Source organism: Callospermophilus lateralis, chromosome 1 (genome assembly GCF_048772815.1).
Source record: "Callospermophilus lateralis isolate mCalLat2 chromosome 1, mCalLat2.hap1, whole genome shotgun sequence".
In the NCBI taxonomy this organism is placed as follows: domain Eukaryota; kingdom Metazoa; phylum Chordata; class Mammalia; order Rodentia; family Sciuridae; genus Callospermophilus; species Callospermophilus lateralis.
In genome coordinates this window covers 198143775-198162556 of record NC_135305.1, presented here as the reverse complement: position 1 = coordinate 198162556, position 18782 = coordinate 198143775, and positions in this window count along the sequence as shown.

Here is an 18782-nt window from a genome sequence, read left to right as displayed (position 1 = left end):
TGGTGGAAAGCAACCTAGAAGCAGAGAGAAACAGCTCTCCTTACCAAGAGAAAATATAAAGCCCAAAGGCATGCCCTCAGGGACCCACCTGCTCCAGCCACACCCTCACTGGCTAGTTACCATCCAGGTAATCCCTATCAGGGGATGAATGCACTAATTAGGTTAAGATTCTCATAACCCATCATTTCACCTCAAAATCCTTTTGCATTCTATCACACATGAGCTTTTGGGGGATATCTCCCATCTAAACCATACATTTCATGATAAACACACTCACAGGTTACATATAGAAGAAATCTACCTCAACACAAAAAATGGCCATATATGACAAGCCCACATTTAGCACCATACTGAATGAGAAAAATTGAAAGCTTTTCCTCTGTGATCTACAAGGCAAGGTTGCCTGCTCTCATTGCTTCTATTCAACATCACAGTAAAAATCCTAGTTAGAGAAATTAGGCATGAAAAAGAAACAAAAGTCATACAAATTGGAAAGAAGGAACCTAAAATACCCAATATTCAGAGGACATGATCTTCTGTATACGGAAATTTAAAGATTCTACCATAAAATTGTTGGAACTCATAATTAATTTTCATAAAGGAGTATCATATAAAATCACCACACAAAAATCAGTAGCATCTTTGTATACTTAGAAAATGAAATTTAAAATACAAGCCAGAACTGGGGACATAGCTCAGTGACAGAGCATTTGCCTAATATGAACAAGGAATCCAACTCCCAGTTTGGAAAACAACAACCAAAAGGAAAAAAAAATCCAGAAGTATAAGAATACAATCCTCTTTACAATATACAAATGAAGAAATAAAATAAATCTAAATAAGGAGATGAAGGATCTCCAAGGATCTTTACAACTAAAATGATAAACCATTAATGAAGACATAAAGAAATGGAAAGACTTCCTGTGTTCATGGACTGAAAGAATTAATAATGTCAGAATCACCATGCAACCTGAATTGATCTATGGATTCAAAGCAATTCCTATCAAAATACAAATGAATTTCTTCATAGAAACAAAAACAACAACAACAAAAATATAAAATTTGGAACTACAATGGTTCCAATTGTTGAAGCAATCTTGGGCAAGAGAACCAAGTTGGAGGTTTTGTTATTGAAAGCTTGGTTCTTGTCCCCATATCAATTTAATAAGGAAGACTGAGTTTTGAGAAAAAGGAGAAGAAATGTTTATGGTTTTGCGAGCAAAGGAGAAGCACAGGTGACTCCTGTCCCAGAGGTTGTTACTCAGCCCAGTGGGGAGAACAGAAGGTTTTTGAAAAAGGATTCAGAGGCTATATTCCAGGTGTTCCTGATGGTGTGTTGAAATTCACTTGTTAAACTGCGAGATAGTCACTTCGTAGATCTTCTGAGGACATCTTCTACCTATGCTAACCTTGTCCCCCTAATGCTGTTAGGGAATGGGAGAGGGAGAAGTGAGAGAGAGAGAAAAAAAATGTCCTTTTTAAATTAAGCTAGAATATCAGAGCCACGAGGGCTACATTTAAAACATGAGGTGGACCACTATTACAGTTCCACACTATTTGACTGCAAAGCATACTACAAAGCTATACTAACCGAAATAGCATGACACTGACATATATAAACAGGCACTCGATCAATGGAATAGAACAGAAGGTCCAGAAATAAATCCACACATTTATAGCCAACTCATTTTCAACAAAGATGTTGAGAATAGACAGTGGGGGGAAAAAGTTCCTTAGCTATATGGTTTGGAAAATCTGGACATCCTCAAGCAGAAGAATAAAATCACACACTCATCTCTCACCATATATAAAATCAACCCCAAATGGATTAAAGACAGATAATCATGCTCTTTTAAGGCACACATTTTGAATACACCGAAATTCTGTAAAGAGGAATGGAACAACCTGTCGGATAATAAGATAACCCACCTGCTATTCATATTTGAATTATCTGAGCATTTCCTACAATGTTAGTGTTTTTTACTGTTAACTGCATCATCAGACAATTTTTTTCAGAAATACTGAGGCTTGTTTGCCAATTAAATTTCTCCACACTGTTCAGACAGCATGTTCTCACTATACAAATGCTGGATATTTTCTCTGCCCATTTCAATACAATAATCAAATGTGCCCCCTTAATGCTCCAGCTTTAGCCCCATACATTTTTGTGCAAGTGTCAATATGAACTAAAGGATGTTATTGTAGTAACAATGCTATTATCTCCAATGTCCAGTAGTGAAAGTACAATTATAATTGTTAACAATCTGGAGTGCTTTTAAGAGCTTTGTTAGGAAAGCAAACCACTCTGGAGTATTAAACCTTTCTCTAATCTATTTTTAAATTACTGTCTAAATATAAGCAAAAAAACCTTTCGTGTTTATGTCACTCCCTAGGGTCAAATACCCTGAACAGCCACAGAAGCCCTTGGTGCTGATAGCTTTTGCACAAGTGGGTTTTGTCAAAGTTCATCTCATTCAATCTAGGAAGTGATAATTAACGGATTCTGTCCCATTGTCCTATCTGAAGGCCTACAGGCCTGCTCCAAACAGGCATTCTTCCTAGAAGAGTTCTGTTTACTGTACCTTCACAATAGCTCAACATTTTCTAAAGAATATTCACAAAGAAAAGAAAAAATCCTGCTGAATGTAGAAAAAAAATGAAATTGTTGACAATATAAAAGTTTAAGAATCAGAAAAATACCTCCATATTGATGTTGTTCACAGAATTTTGAAAATACTTTCATACAAGTTAAGTGAAATGATGAGATGTATCAGGCATTCTGCCAAAGGAATCTGAGTGGACTTTTTTCTTTTTTTTTAACCACAGTGAACTTTCCTCAGCACATGAACTTTATGATTCTCACACTTCTAAATTGCATTTGGTGTCATTTAAAAGAGGATAAATTTCAACCAATTTTGAGGCATGTGGAGTATTGCTCTGCTAATGCCATCCATCAGAACCTTTAGGCAATTCTCCCAGATTAGAGACTCAAAAGGCCAAACATCATCAGATCTCCTGTGATCAGTAGGCACTGCACAATAGGTGAAGCTTCAGGGCATGTCAAGGTCACTGAAGAGCAACTAAATATCCTCACTTCCTAAAAATAATGCTAAAGGCATAACTAAATCAAGTGAGTACGATTTTCCATGGATACCCTTTTTAAGGCTAGTTTACATTCACCTACCTCAAGGAGGAAACAAAGCAAAAAAATTCATGTCATTATGAAAGTCCTTTCCCTTGTCATCTATGAAAGTCAAAATCTCTCAAAACACATCCTAGTAAAGTCCCCAAGCTTTCATTTTCAGAGATGCAAGATATTCAGTTACTCACAATGGATAAGGATAACACTAAGGCACCAGAATGGATGGAGCCTTGGCTAAAGAGTTCCCTATGGTGGTTGGCACTAGAAACTGTAACATTCTGCAGTATGGCCAAAGGCCATTTCCGGTAGAATAGCTACTGGCAAATTATTTTCTGAGCTACATATCAAAGGTGTAGGTTTTTGCTAGAGGAAATGGGTCATATATTAGACCTCACCATTTCAAAAAAAAAAAAAAAAAAAAAGAAGTGCCTTCCCTATTGGGAATAACAGAAATAGCCATAGTGTGAGAACACAAGAATCAACCCCTGAGAAACGGTGTCCAGAGGGTAAGACTGGACACTGGAGACACACTTCATTACTCTCAAGACGTTTTCCTGTTCTCTCTCCAATTTGATCTTCATGCTGATACTATGTGACAGGTGTTATTAACCTATCCTCTGCTTGAAGAAAGTGAGATTAAGTTAAATGGGATAGTAGTGTATAACAAGGGTAAGATGGGAAGTTGGCAAAGAAGATTTATAGGAATACATTCTAGATTTGCCATTAAATGTGTAAACGTATCAGTTGCCATCTCAGGCAACCGTTACACATCTGACAATTATGATCATAGTCTTTTGCAGATTGCTTTACAAGCATGGTACTCTAGCCTTTCTAGAGATTTATTTTTCTCCTTGGAAGGAGGGAGGGTAGGGAGTTAAGTTCCTTTACTTAAGAAATAAAAATCCCATGGTTCTTGTAGCATATCATAGGAAGGCATGGATATGATTTAGCACATTGTTTCTTATACACTTTACATTCCTCACCCCTGGCCAGAATCCAATAGGCTCCACATCACACAGGAAATTCTCATGCTTCCTCTGCCTTTGGAACACAGATTTCCAGGCTTTGTTTTGGATGATGAATGATCTAATAATCAAACATCCTGACATCTTCCAACACATTTAAATTAAAATGATAGCATGTTTAGGTCTCAGTGATTGATTGATGGGTTCATTGATTTATCTACATTATATCAACAAAATCTTCACAACATGTGAGGCATTGCCCTTGGTACTTATAAATGCTGTGTCATTTAAACTCCTCACAAAATATGGTCAAGTGTATACTTTAACTTGTTTCATAAAGGAATATAAACATAGAAGCATTCCTGAATTACTGGAAAACTACCATATCATATCTTCTTAAGGAGTGAAGAACCCAACCCTGCAAAGCAAACAGTTATTTGGTATATATTGGAAGTTGTTCAACTGTTTTTCAAGAGCTATGGGACCATTTGAATGTTGCTCCATTTAAAAGATATAAGTATTTTCAGTGATTCTGGAGAGTCACAAAGAAAAATATTAATCTCCAAGGTACCTAATGCACTCCTGACTTCCTGAATATCTCATAAAGCTGTTGCAGGTGACTGGACATAGGGAATCTGGGACTTATATAGGCTCGGGTTGGCAGAGTGGGCCAAGCTGGCAGTGTCAAGATGATATGTGAGTGTTTTTGATTGTTCAGATGCATATAACTTTTAGAAAGATCATTTTATTACCCAACCTTGCACAAAGTAATTGGAAATAGAGAAGATTAAAATAGTCTGTAGAGGGTTTGCAAAGTAGTTTCTTTGATGTATGAAAATTTCCAAGGTCCCATTTGCAAGGAATCACTGGACTTTGGGGAAATACACAAATTCCTATAAATACTGACACATCAGAGCTGGCAAAGACCTAAGAAAGCATTGAGTCTGTGCCTTCCTCTTGTGACTGTGAGCTGTGAGGACCAACACAGGCTGTGATTTGTTTATTGAGTTAAATCTAGGACCTGGATCTGTGATTTGGTGGTTTTTTCTGAATACTTTTCACATGCACAGTATATGCATTAAATAAAACAATAAGCAAAATCATAAATTTTAAAATCTGTTCCGACTAACGAGGTCTAGTATACCTTGTTGTTGGACCCTTTTAGTATAAAAAGTGAAGATGTGCTGGGTGCAGTGGCACACGTCTGTAATCCCAGCAGCTCAGGAGGCTAAGGGAAGAGGATCACATATTTGAGACCAGACTCAACAATTTAGCAAAGCCCTAAACAACTTGGTGAGTCCCTTGTTGAGGGCCACAGCCGAGTCGGGATGACACATGGCATTTTTGCAAGAAGTAGTGGTTGAGAGGTGATGCTAGTGAGCCATTAAGATGATGACTTTTGAGTTCTGGCAGAGTTCCCATTGAGTTCCGCTTGAGCTCTCTTGGGGATTCCCGGAGAGTTCCCATTGGTTGGGGAAGTGCTGGAGGAGGAATATTTCCAGTTGCTGGTTCCTGGAGGAGCCGCGTGGCGTTCGGGGTAGTTCCCGGGAGCGTTTGTGGAATGTGCTGGTGGAGTTCAGAAATAAAGTTTGTTCCTGCTTAAGTGGCTCGTGATTTGTGCCCAACCAGACTGCGGCATTTGGCGGCCTGTACAGGGAACGCCTGAAGCTCTGAGGTAAGTGAAATTGTTCACCCCTGAGGGAAGGCGAGAGAATGGGTGACCATTTCAAAAAACAATGTGTTCTTGTTTTGATTTGTTTTGTTTTTGTTTCAAGCTGCTTATCCCTAGAACTTTCTCAGGCAAACTGGGAAAAATGGTTGGCTCAAGGTTTAAAGTTGTTCGCCCCCGAGGAAGAGATAGAAATAGACCACAAACGCACATGTCAAGAAAATAGGAAAATTGATACAATGATTTTTTGTTCTGTTTTTGTTTCATTCTGTTTCGGTTTTGTTTTATCTTGTTGGGTTGAGTTATCTTTACAGTAGATTGAAAATTAGTAAAAAACAAACTGAAAGAGTGTTAAGTAAATTATTAGAGGTCCAGACTATGGTAGAAAACATGTTAGATCAAGCAAAAGAGAAGGTCTCTTGAGCCAGTCAGATACAGGAAGAAAATTTAAAGGAAGAAAGCTTAGAGGAGAAACAGCTATCGGGGGGAAGCTACAACAGGAGGCTGCTACTAACTCCATTCTATCACCAGAGGGCGTAATTCAACCAACAGCTCCACCTATGGAGACAGCTGAGTGACCCTCAACCCCCGTATTTGATAGATGGGATCCTGAGACAGCACCTCAAATATTAGTATGCCCTGTACTTGAGCAGGCAGGAGGGTAGCAAATTCACCATGCTTTAGATTTCAAAACATTGAAGCAGTTAAAGGTGGCTGTAATAACCGCTGGTCCTCAAGCACCCTTCACAGTAAGCGTGGTCGAATCCATTACCAACTTGGACATGACACCAGCAGACTGGGCTAGCATGTGTAAATCTGTGCTAAATGGAAGACAATATTTGTTATGGAAGGTTGCCAATGAGGAATTTTGCATGGAGATGGCTAGGCGAAATGCAGCAGCTGGTTACCCTCAAAGAAATCTAGATATGTTGTTAGGAAAAAGACCTTATGAGGGTCAACGGCAACAAATTGAATATGATCCTGCTATATATTCACAAATTGCTGCAGATGGAGTTAGGCATGGAAGACTTTACAAGGACATGGAGATTTACAAGGTCAATTATCTAAGGTAATAAAGGGAGCTAATGAACCTTACGCTGATTTTGTAGACAGGCTTATTCAAACCGCTAACAGAGTTTTTGGGGATACAGAACAAGTAATGCCATTAATAAAACAACTGGCTTATGAGCAAGCAAATCATTGGTGCAGAGAGGTCATTAGACCATAGAAACATGGAGATTTAAACACATATATTAAATTATGTAGAGACATTAATGAACAAGGGCAAGTCTTGGCAGCTGCAGTACAACAGGCTTTAGATGCCAGGATGAAAACATGCTACAACTGTGAACAAATAGGACATTTTAAAAGGAATTGCCCCATAGGAGGAGGTTTAACAATGCTAGGTATCAAAGGAGTAGAATACCGGGTATTTGCCCACGATGCCGTAGAGGTAGACATTGGGCTAATGAATGCCATTCTCAAACCACCATAGAGGGTACTCCATTATCAAAAAATGAACAAGGACCAGGTATTTACCCACGATATCGTGGAGAAAGGCATCGGGGCTCCATTGCCAAAAAAATGGACAGGGGAACCCAATGCTCCGGGGCCCATGACCACAAATATACAGGGCACTGGAGGAACCCAGAAACACCATGGAGGAACCCAGCAACACCATAAGGGTAGTACCCAGGACACATTATCCATTAAATCCCTCATCAGACAAACCAGAGGGAACGCAGGGTTGGACATCTGTGCCTCCGCCAGAGCAGTACTAACTCCAGAGATGGGAGTTCAAATCATTCCCACAGGAGTAAAAGGACCTCTTCTCCAAGGAACAGTAGGCTTATTGTTAGGATGCAGTTCTTCTACTCTAAAAGGACTTATGATAAGTCCTGGGGTAATTGATCCCGATTATGAAGGTGAAATAAAAATTATAGCTAGTTCTCCAAAGGGTATATCAGTAATTTCACCAGAAGAAAGAATAGCACAGTTATTAATAATACCCAGCCTACATGATAAATTTTCCAGTAGTACTATAGAAAGAGGTTCCAGGGGATTAGGTTTCACAGGTGTAGATTGGGCTATGCTGTCTTTAAATTCAGATTCTCGCCCAATGCTAAAACTAAATATTCAAGGATATGAATTTAATTGGCTACTGGATACAGGTGCAAACCTTAGCGTAACATCTCGTCAAGAATGGCCAAAACATTGGCCATTACAACAAGCCAGTCAAACGCTTCGAGGCCTAGGAGTGGCAACTAATCCCCATAGAAGTGCAATGGTATTAGATTGGAAGGATCCTGAAGGATGTGAAGGAACTATACAGCCATATGTGTTGGATCATCTTCCTATAAATTTATGGGGACGAGATGTCCTAGATCAATTAGGTTTGACATTAACAAATAACATCAATCCAAATGAACCCACTATTAAGGCTAGACAAGGTTTTAGGAAAAAAAAAAAGATTAGGAGAACAAGAACAAGGTATAGCAGCAACAATTCAAATAGATCAAGGAATAAATAGACATGGATTGGGTTTTCAGAAGGGGTCACTGAGACAATAAAAATTACTTGGAAATCAGAAAGACCAGTATGGGTTCCTCAGTGGCCCCTGACTAAAGAAAAGATACAAGCAGCCCATGACCTGGTCAAACAACAATTAGTGGAGGTACATATACAACCTCCTGTATCTCCCTATAATACTCCCTTTTTGCCATTAAAAAGAAATCTGGTAAATGGAGATTATTGCAAATTTTAAGAGCCATTAATAATGAGATCATTATTATGGGACCTGCTCAATCGGGGATTCCTCAATTGTCTGCTTTACCAAAAACCTGGCATGTTTTAGCTATATATATTAAAGATTGTTTTTTTTTTTCAATTCCAATTCATCCTGAAGATAGTCCATGTTTTGCATTTACTATCCCTGCACTAAATCATGAAGGTACTGATCAGAGATATGAATGGAAAGTACTCCCTCAAGGGATGGCTAACAGCCCAACTATGTGTCAAATTTATATTAACAAAGCAATCCAGCCACTTAAAAATCAAAATCCTGAACTACAAATATTTCACTATATGGATGATATATTATTAGCACATAAAGATAAAAACATATTGCTAGAATGTTATGCCACACTTACAAACTTATTAAAAAATTATAATCTAGAGATAGCAATAGATAAAGTACAATTAAATTTTCCAATTAATTATTTAGGAGTTCTATTATCCTCAACCATGGTCCATCCACCAAAAATTCAAATATGAGTAGATCAACTCAAATCACTTAACGACTTTCAAAAGTTATTAGGAGACGTAAATTGGATAAGGCCTTATCTAGGCATACCAATAGGAGAGTTGGGACCTTTATTTGATATCCTAAAAGGTCCATCAGATCCAAATTCACCTCGAATGTCGATGCCTGAAGCAAGAAAGGCATTAAAAATTATTGAAATATATATGGAAAATATGCATTTGGATAGAATTGATATGTTTGCTTTTATTATTTATTGTACTACCAACAAAAAATATTCCTACAGGAGTATTTTGGCAAGAAGGTCCATTATTGTGGATACATTTATCTTATTCTCCTAACACTATTCTTACTAGGCATCCTGAGGCTATAGGACAATTAATACTGAAAGGAATAAAAGCCGCAAAGAGTGTTTGGAATTTCTCCCAATAAAATTATTACTTCATATACAATGGATCAAATTGATGAGTTAGCTAATGAGTTAAATACTTGGGCAATAATAATGTGCAAATCTAATCTTTCATTTGATAACCACTTACCATCTAATCCTTTATTATCTTTTTGGTCTTTGCATCCTGTAGTTTTTCCAAAAAATGATAAGAAAAACGCCTATCATGAATGCTCCAAATACATTCACTGATGGGTCAAATAATGGTACAATAGCAGTAGTTACCCCTGATCAAACTTTTACATTTTTAGTACCCAAACAATCAGCTCAAAAGGTAGAACTTAATGCAGTATTACAAGCTTTTGTGATGTTTAAAGATTCTGTATTTAATTTATTTTCTAATAGTCAGTATATAGTTAATGCTATAGTATCCCTTGAAGATGCTGGTAGGATTTCCCCTTCCTCTGCTGTTTTCTCTTTGTTTTCCACTATACAAAGTCTAATCTGGGACAGAAAAGATCCATTCTTCATAGGACATATCCGGGCACATACAGAATTGCCTGGAGCCCTTAGTTTGGGCAATGATTTAGCAGATAAAACTACACATGACATACATATTTTTTCTACACTAGAAGAAGCTACAAATTTTCATAAAAGGTCCATGTCAATGCTAATACTTTACAAAAGTGTTTTAAAATAATTAAGGAACAAGCTAGACAAATAATAAAACAATGTCAAAATTGTGTGACCTTTTTACCACAGGTTAATCTTGGAGTCAATCCTGGAGGACTGATACCTAACCATATTTGGCAGATGGACGTCACACACTTGCCAGAATTTGGAAAATTAAAATATTTGCATGTTATAGTTGATACTTCTTCCGGATTTTTGATGGGCTCCCTTCATGCTGGAGAAAAAACTAAAGATATTATAGCTCATTGCTTACAAAATTTTGCCATGGTGGGTGTTCCAAAACAGTTAAAAACAGATAATGTTCCTGGTTATACTTCTACCTCTTTTAAACAATTTTGCTCATCATTTGGCATTACTCACATAACAGGAACTCCATACAATCCTCAGGGACAAGGCATAGTTGAAAGAGCTCATCAAACTATTGAAATGTACTTACTAAAACAAAAAGGAAATTGGAAAGGGGTATATATTCCCCAAAGATAAACTTAAAATAACCCTTTTTACTCTAAACTTTTTAAATTTGGATTCATCAGGGCTTATTGCTGCGGAATGGCATATGTGTCCAAAAATTTTACATAAGCCTAAGGTACTTTGGAAGGATATTCTAACAGGACAATGGAAAGGTCCTGACCCAGTGATTGTCTGGAGTCAGGGTTCTGTTTGTGTGTTTCCACAGGGAGAACAACAGTTGATTTGGATTCCAGAGAGACCAACCAAAGCTATTTCTACAGACCAAAAAATAATATGATTGGACTCAAATCCATAACAGCTGATATCCAGAGCTCCAGCTTGGCTATTCTTACATCTACAACAGTGCTTCTCCCACACCTGGAGGCTAATGAATAATGAACACCATTAAAGCCTATTTCAAATGTAAAAAACCTTGGGGCTTGCTTGTGGGAATACCTTCAGACCCATTATGCAAGTCACAGGAAAAAAGGATGGGATATCCAAAAAAGAGTCAAACCCAGGTGGTAACCAGGATGTCTTTTTTCAATATCTGTTTTATTATTGCCTTTTCCCACATTATAAATTTCTATTTTATTTTTTGAGTTCATACAGACCTAGGTTAATGTTTTTCTGATCAGTTTTATTTATTGACTGTGGAGTTTTTAAACATTGCTACGGAGATTTCACATGTGTAAAGCTACAAGGCCTTTACTATTATCTTATGTTTTGTATGTTATGTGTGCACACTTGTGTTTTGTGTTGTATGTCTGTATGTGCGTATGTCATATATCATATATGAGGAGCGCTCATGAAAAAATGGATCCGAATTTTTTTTATTCACGTGATTTAAATGGTTTAATTTAAATTGGGTAAACAGCTGTTGAGGATTGTTTTAATATGTGAACAAAAAAGGAGGTTAACAGATCTGTTTATTTACTTTCACCTTTTCTTTTCATTATATTTAATAATTCTGTTCAGGATAATGTAAATTGTTCAGAATATTGTTTTCTTAGTGTCTGCTGGAATGTTACATAATTTCTTTTTAGCCATCATTGCCAGAATTCCTATCTTCATCCTAGTCCCAGTGAAGACAAAGATAAAACCAAACTACAGCTTCTTCGAATGCTATCACAGTAAACTGTATAAACTGATGCATCAATGAATAATAACTCAACAAGTAATGCTCAATCAAGAAGTCGATTTACTTTGGGAGGAAATGGACATATTAATAGATTCCTCTGCTTTGAACTATTTGCAGAACTTGCCTGGACTATGTATCACTTGTTTGCATTGTGAAATATCTGTTAGTGCAGTGAATTGTGGTAATGCTGGCGTATCTTTGCTGATGGTGTCACCAGTGGTACAATTTTTCCAAAGGAGCCATCATTTGGCTTGATGTCGTGGCATTCTGCTTCCTCCTCCCTTCTGCTAGTGATGGTCTAAGATTTGGTGGCCAACAGAGGTGAGGCAAAGAACCACACCCCTCCACTGGCATCAAGGCCAAATTTGGGGGCCAACAGAGGTGAGGCAAAGAACCTCACCCCCCCACTGGTGCAAAGGCCTATCCACAAGTATGGCTGTATGCTGGACTGGTAGTCAGTGACGGGTATGATCCAATTGCAGTGGTACCAACCTAAGACAGGAGGCTGATGCCTTGAGGTCAGCTCATCCGATGACTGGTAAGAACCATTGCTGAGAGCCACGGCTGAAACTGTATGGCCCCTGGCATTTTGCCAACAGTATTGATAGTAATGCCGGGGCAAGGCATTACTATCCGCCACGGCTGCTACTTTTGAGTTCTCGCGCTATTTTGGAGTTCTCGTGGGGATTCCCGGGATTCCCCAAGAGTTCCCATTGGTTGGGGAAGTATAGGGGGAGGGATTTCTGGAGGAGATATATCAGGTGACTGGTTCCTGGAAGAGCCGCGTGGGATTCGGGAGAATTCCCCTGGAGCGTGTGTGAAGGTTTTTGGTGGAGTTCAAAAATAAAGATTGTTCCTGCTTCAGTGGCTCCTGATTTGTGCCCAGCCAGACTGCAGCAGACCATATGTAGTATTGGACAGCCTAACAGGCATGGTCCCTAAGCCACATTGCTTGTTGTTTAATTAAACATAAGGGGGGAGATGTTGAGGGCCACAGCCGAGTCGGGATGACACATGGCATTTTTGCCAGAAGTAGTGGTTGAGAGGTGACACTAGTGAGCCATTAAGATGATGACTTTTGAGTTCTGGCGGAGTTCCCGTTGAGTTCTGCTTGAGCTCTCGTGGGGATTCCTGGAGAGTTCCCATTGGTTGGGGAATTGCCGGAGGAGGGATATTTCCGGTTGCTGGTTCCTGGAGGAATGTGCTGGTGGAGTTCAGAAATAAAGTTTGTTCCTGCTTGAGTGGCTCGTGATTTGTGCCCAGCCAGACTGTGGTAGTCCCTGTTTAGAAACAAAAATGAATAAATAAAAATAAAAGAGGTAGGGATGCAACTCAGTAGTAAATCGCCTTTGGGTCCAATCCCTAGTAACCCCTTACCCCTTGCAAATAATAAAGATGCTGAGTATTGGTTACAGCTATTGTAAAACAAAATAATCAACTGAACCTAAATTTTGCTAAGAAGTGTAAAGATGTAATAAACATTGAACATTTGCAGAATAAAGGGTATCAAAACCCTACTCAGCTAAATTAAAAATCATAATTTGGATAGATCCTGGGCAAAATACCTCCCTTGACTTTCTTTGAGGAATTTGTTAAGTAAATTATGAAAATAAATATGCAAGTACATAAAATTCTTTGTACTAGAATTACAATGTACAATGTTCTAGCATGTTTTCAAATGACCACTTGGGTAGAGAATAACTATTATTATGACTTCCAGAGAAGTTAGCACTCCTGGAGAAGTTCTTTGAAAGGCAAATTACTCTTTCCTATTTGTTGAAGTTGGAATTTATTACAAAATGACTTGGTTAGCTTGGTTCTACCTGCTGAATATGTTAGAAAACCCCATTTATTTTTAAAGTAAATTATATGGTCATGAATTAATTAATTGGAAATTATTTAACTTCTTTCTCTCTTACCTGTGGGGGCAGTGTTTTCCAAACTGTGTTTCTTTTCCATAGAGACTAGTGTCCTGGGAGATTTTTTCTAACTTTTTAATGGCATAAGAGAAAGAGGTTTTATGATCTAATAAAAGCAGGGAACAATTTCATATTACCTTATGCTTTTAGAGATTCGCAATGCAATGAGGGTTACAGAAGTTCTGGTAAATCCTTCACATAAAGACGGATTAATCTTATGTAGCACCAGAGTATATTCTATACCCTGCATTATTTTCTATGAGCACTGCTACCTGGTACATTCTCACACCTAGAAGACGGTAACAGCACCAGCATTGACCTCTATTATCCATAGTACACCCAACATTAAAAATATAAACCAGACCATATCATTTCCTTGCTTAAAACAGTTTCATGGTTCAAGCACTTCTCATTAAATTTCAGATAAAACTTTGTCTTCAGCAGGTCTTCAAGGATCTACAACAGTGGTACTCAAATTTGAGCTACACATCAGAATTAGTTGGAGAGATCATTAAACCAGCCACATTGCCCAAACTTCTGACTTTGTAGGTCTAAGACAGACTGATAATTTGCATTTCTGGTAAACTGCCAGGTGCTCTGTTGGTGAAAGAGCTGCACTTGGAGAACCACCTTCCTATACAGTTTGGTCTCTCCTTATATATTCTTTCTGGTTCTCTGTACTCTGGCCTCTTTCACGGGATCCACATTTTTTTTTTTTCCTGAAATCTTTTGCACTACATATTGACATGGTTGGTTTCTGGCTATCTTCAGAGTGCAGGAAAAATGTAATATCTACAGACACACATTTCCTGGCCATACTTAACCAAATTTGCTTTCTCAGATTAGTGTCAGGCGATGTGCATTTAGATGCAGTCTGAATATGTTTCCAGGTAATGTTGTTAAACATCTTTCACTCTTTCCCATATATATATATATATATATGGAGACTATAAAGAGGCATGTTAAGTTTAAGTTTGACATACTCAATATCAGATAGTTAGGCAGAATTTTCTGAGATAAATCTTCATATCATAATCTAGAATTTGTAGCCAAGGATCCTTACTACATACGTGATCACAGGTTTCATCTTAGAATGTTGCTTATCAACATCTTGGGATGTTGATCCATTTGAGGAATAATTCACTGACAGGAAAAAAAATATGTCTTATTACAGACTGAATACTTAGAGACATTAGGGAAAGGTGAGTAAAAAAAAAACTTACAAAAACAGATCTGATAAAATGATAGGAAAGAAATGTTCATTATATAACATAAAGAACATTATTTGAAAGTTCTCAGGGGGGCAAAATGACAGAAGACTTGGTCCTGGTCCTGACCCATCATTTACTAACTGTGTGATTGCATCTCACCTCTGTGTCTTGCTCTCACTATTAGTAGAAAAATATCACCTACCCTGCCTACCTCACAGGGATGTTGTGAGGATTTCATTGGTATATGTGAAAGTTCTTGCAAGATGCCAAAAAGCCATGTAAGAAACTATTATTAATGTATTCATTCCAAGGTTCTTAATAAACATTTAAACCTAAAAATAACAAACAAATAAATTTGTTTTCCCATTAGTGATCCTGGGAATTATTTTTATTTTATGACCAGTTTTATTAAATGTGTAGCATTCAAATCTCAGATATTAACTATTTCTTGTCAAACTCAACAATGCAATCACTGTGACAATAAGAACTTTGTCTTTGAAGTTTCTGCTTAAAAGGAGTAATTTGGATATAGACCCTTACTTTCAAAAGTCATCTACTATCAGATTACGGGACAGAAGTTGTTTGAGAAATGTCACCCATACTTGATGTGAAACAAGTACAGTGGCTTAACATTTGTAGGCACAAAGATATGAACTAGTCTGTAAGACCAAGCTTATTTCTGGTGCCAACTGAAACATTGAGGGGTTTCTAAGCCCACACTCACTTTGCATAATATGCTATAACACTCACAGAATTTGTTGGAAACTGTTATAATCACACTTATGTTTTGATACACCAAAATGATACAATCAAAGGGCAGAGTTCAGAAAAACTCTAAACATGGAATTTTCAGGCAAGCTTTCTCTGCAAAGTCATGGGCAGCATTAACTCCTGGAAGCAATAATATGTGGCAGGGAATCTCACTCAAGACATGGAGTCCAGAGTTTTTATTTGGGCTTGATTACAAAGAAACAGTTGGCTTTTCATGCGGCTGATCTTTAATCTCCAACTCTTCTAGAGGTACAGAAGATTCTTCTCCATGGACTCAAGAATCATCATAAATCATTTTCTATCCAGTGTATACAAGGCCTGAAAATAAACAAAGATAATCTTACCAGTCAGGATATCCCAAGTATCTGAGATCACCTTCAAGGGACCTGACTGTGAAAGCCAGAAATTTATTGACATAAGGTCAAGTCTATACTGCACAGTAACTGTACAACTTGGAAAATATCATATGTATTCGAATCAGCACACAAAGTTAACACTTGAGAAAAATTCTTAACCAATCTATCATTTTCTCATTTATTTATTCATTTAGTTAATGGCATACGTATTATGTGCTGAATTGAAATTCTTTTCCTCAAAGAGGTCAGAATCATATTGAAGGTAAACAATTGCTGTCAAAAAATACAAGGTTTTGGTAAGTTTCACAGGGACTGAGCAACTTAGAGTAGGGTGAAGGTGATACAAGGTGGCCAGAGATATTAAGAAACTGTGTCCTCCAAATTATGTATGAATTTGAGTTTTTATGTTACCTATGAAAATTAAGCAAGGGGGTTATCAGGTTGATTACTACAGTAATGTCCTTCAATTCATTCATGCCTCCCATGCTGACCCTGAGCTTGTCTATATGGTTTGTATATACTTGAAAACTATTCATTTTGGAAATTTTCCCTTGAGAATACCATGTAAATGAGCTTGAATAACCTCTAGAGAATAGAAGTCCACCGGAAGAAAATAAAAGCCACCCTAGCTAATCATCTCTCAACCATGAGACATGCAGGTGAAGTCAAAATAGGTCTTCCCGTTGCAGTCCACCCACCAGCTGCCCACACACATTAAACAGATCGCTACAGTTCAGCTTAATGGCTTAGACCGGAAGAATCAGTCACCCACCTCACAGGCTTGTGGGGAAAACCAAACAGCTGTTTTAAGTCACCAGTTTTTGTGGTGCTTTTAATTGTGCAATCAAAGCTATGTAACTATAGACTAGATGATAAGTCTATGCTAACCTTAGACCATGGAGGATATAGAATTATGATATTCTATACTTCTAGGGCTAAGGTTATTCAGCCTAGGCAGAGGATGAGGTGGGATAGGTTAACATATTTATTGAATACCTGGGATGTAGCTCAGTGGTAGTATGCTTGCCTCCTAGTGTGCAGGAAGCCCTAGGGTTCAATCCCTAGAACCACACACACAAAAAAATAATAATAATAATAATTGCAACTGGAATCCCTATTTTATGCTTGCCTGAATATATCAAAATGGATTCTACTGACATATGGATTCTACTGATATAAAAAGAATAAATAAAAATTTTAAAATAATTATCATAAAATAAATCAATATCAATTATAAATTGAGAATCAAAATTCATGATCTTTTGTGCTCAAATCCCTGCATGTATCCTAATGCCCTACTCAAAGTGTGCCCATATCTGAAAACCTATAACAAAGAATACTTTTAAAAGTCTGCAAATAAAATATTTTTTAGATCATTAGATAGAATATTCTTATTTTCTTTTTTCATGTCTAATTGGTGCTATATAAGAACACAGTGATCCAAATGCAATTATAAATATCCCTTTTCTAACCCATAGCTTGTTTTGCAAAGTACATTAATTAAATTATTTCAAAATTCACACACTGTCTCCAGTTTCACTCTGTTAAAATGTTTTCTCACCCTTACAGAATCTGTCTGTAAAGAAAAGTGTAACAGAACTTGCTTGAGAAGGAAAAAAAAATGTTTTGGTGTTATTTGTGTTGAGAAAGAAGAAAATATTAAACATCTTGCAGAAAACAGTTTCCAAAGAAATCCTGGAGTCCCAAGAGGTCCCTCAGATAAGCCATGAGTAAGCATCTGAACTTTTCAAGGATTACCTAAGGCAAACTGAAAAGAGAAACTCTGGTAGTCCTCTATCTGGCCCTTCCTGAGCTTTGGTCTTCTTCAGGTGTAGGTGGGTATGCAAACATCTTGCCTTCAGCAAATCTGCTGATTCAAATTTTAAAAAGAGACCTGATCCCCAAAGTCTAAGAAAGGGTAAAAATAAAGGCTTTCTGCAAAACAAACTCAGTGCAAGAGAGATTTACCAGTGGCTTTAAATATATTGCCAAGTCCAAATTGTGTCTCTTTGAAACAAGTACCCAGCTAACCATTGGCTGTACAAGACCTAGTGACTAATTGTCCCTGATGTCGTCATACATTTGAAATTTCTGACGTCCACATTTAACAAGTTTCCTTATGGAGGAGCCTCGAAATGGCATATTGATTTTGGGTGTTAGTTTCTCAGGAATGCAGAGAATGGTTATTTTCAACATGTGTGTATTTTGAATTCCTGTGAGAAAAAATGTTCCATAAGCACATTCTCCATTCTAATCTCAGGCCTACTATGCAGATGTACACTGTTGTGTGAAATAAATTAGATTGTCAATGATTGATTTTGATCAACGTTAAAATATATCCAATGCTCTGGCTGTGTGGCTTTTTAAGATTTAACAACTTTCTTTTCTGTCAAGGAATCAGCCAGGCAAACACTAAAAGTGTTCATGTTCCGTTGAGTGTTACACGTCAGGCTCTTTAGAATGCTTCCAATTTCTCAATTATTTGACAATTCAGTGAAACAATATTATAATCACCACAGCTTTGGAAGGAAACACAGATATTTTTGTTCCTTTAAATACCTTAACTCTAGGATCATATCCCTCCTACAGATTGTACTAAAGCTTTGGAAACTAATCGGTACTGACTACACTTTTAGTATTTGAAAGAAGCAATAGAGTAAAAAGTATTATGTGATTAGCAGGATATTTTTTAAAAATTATAAAAAAAATACACAATTTATCTACAAATTATTATAAAGATAAAAGGAAAGGGACTTGTCATGGAGAAGCTATATAGGGGTCATGTGTTTTAAATAAGTGTCTAGAAAATTTTTGATCT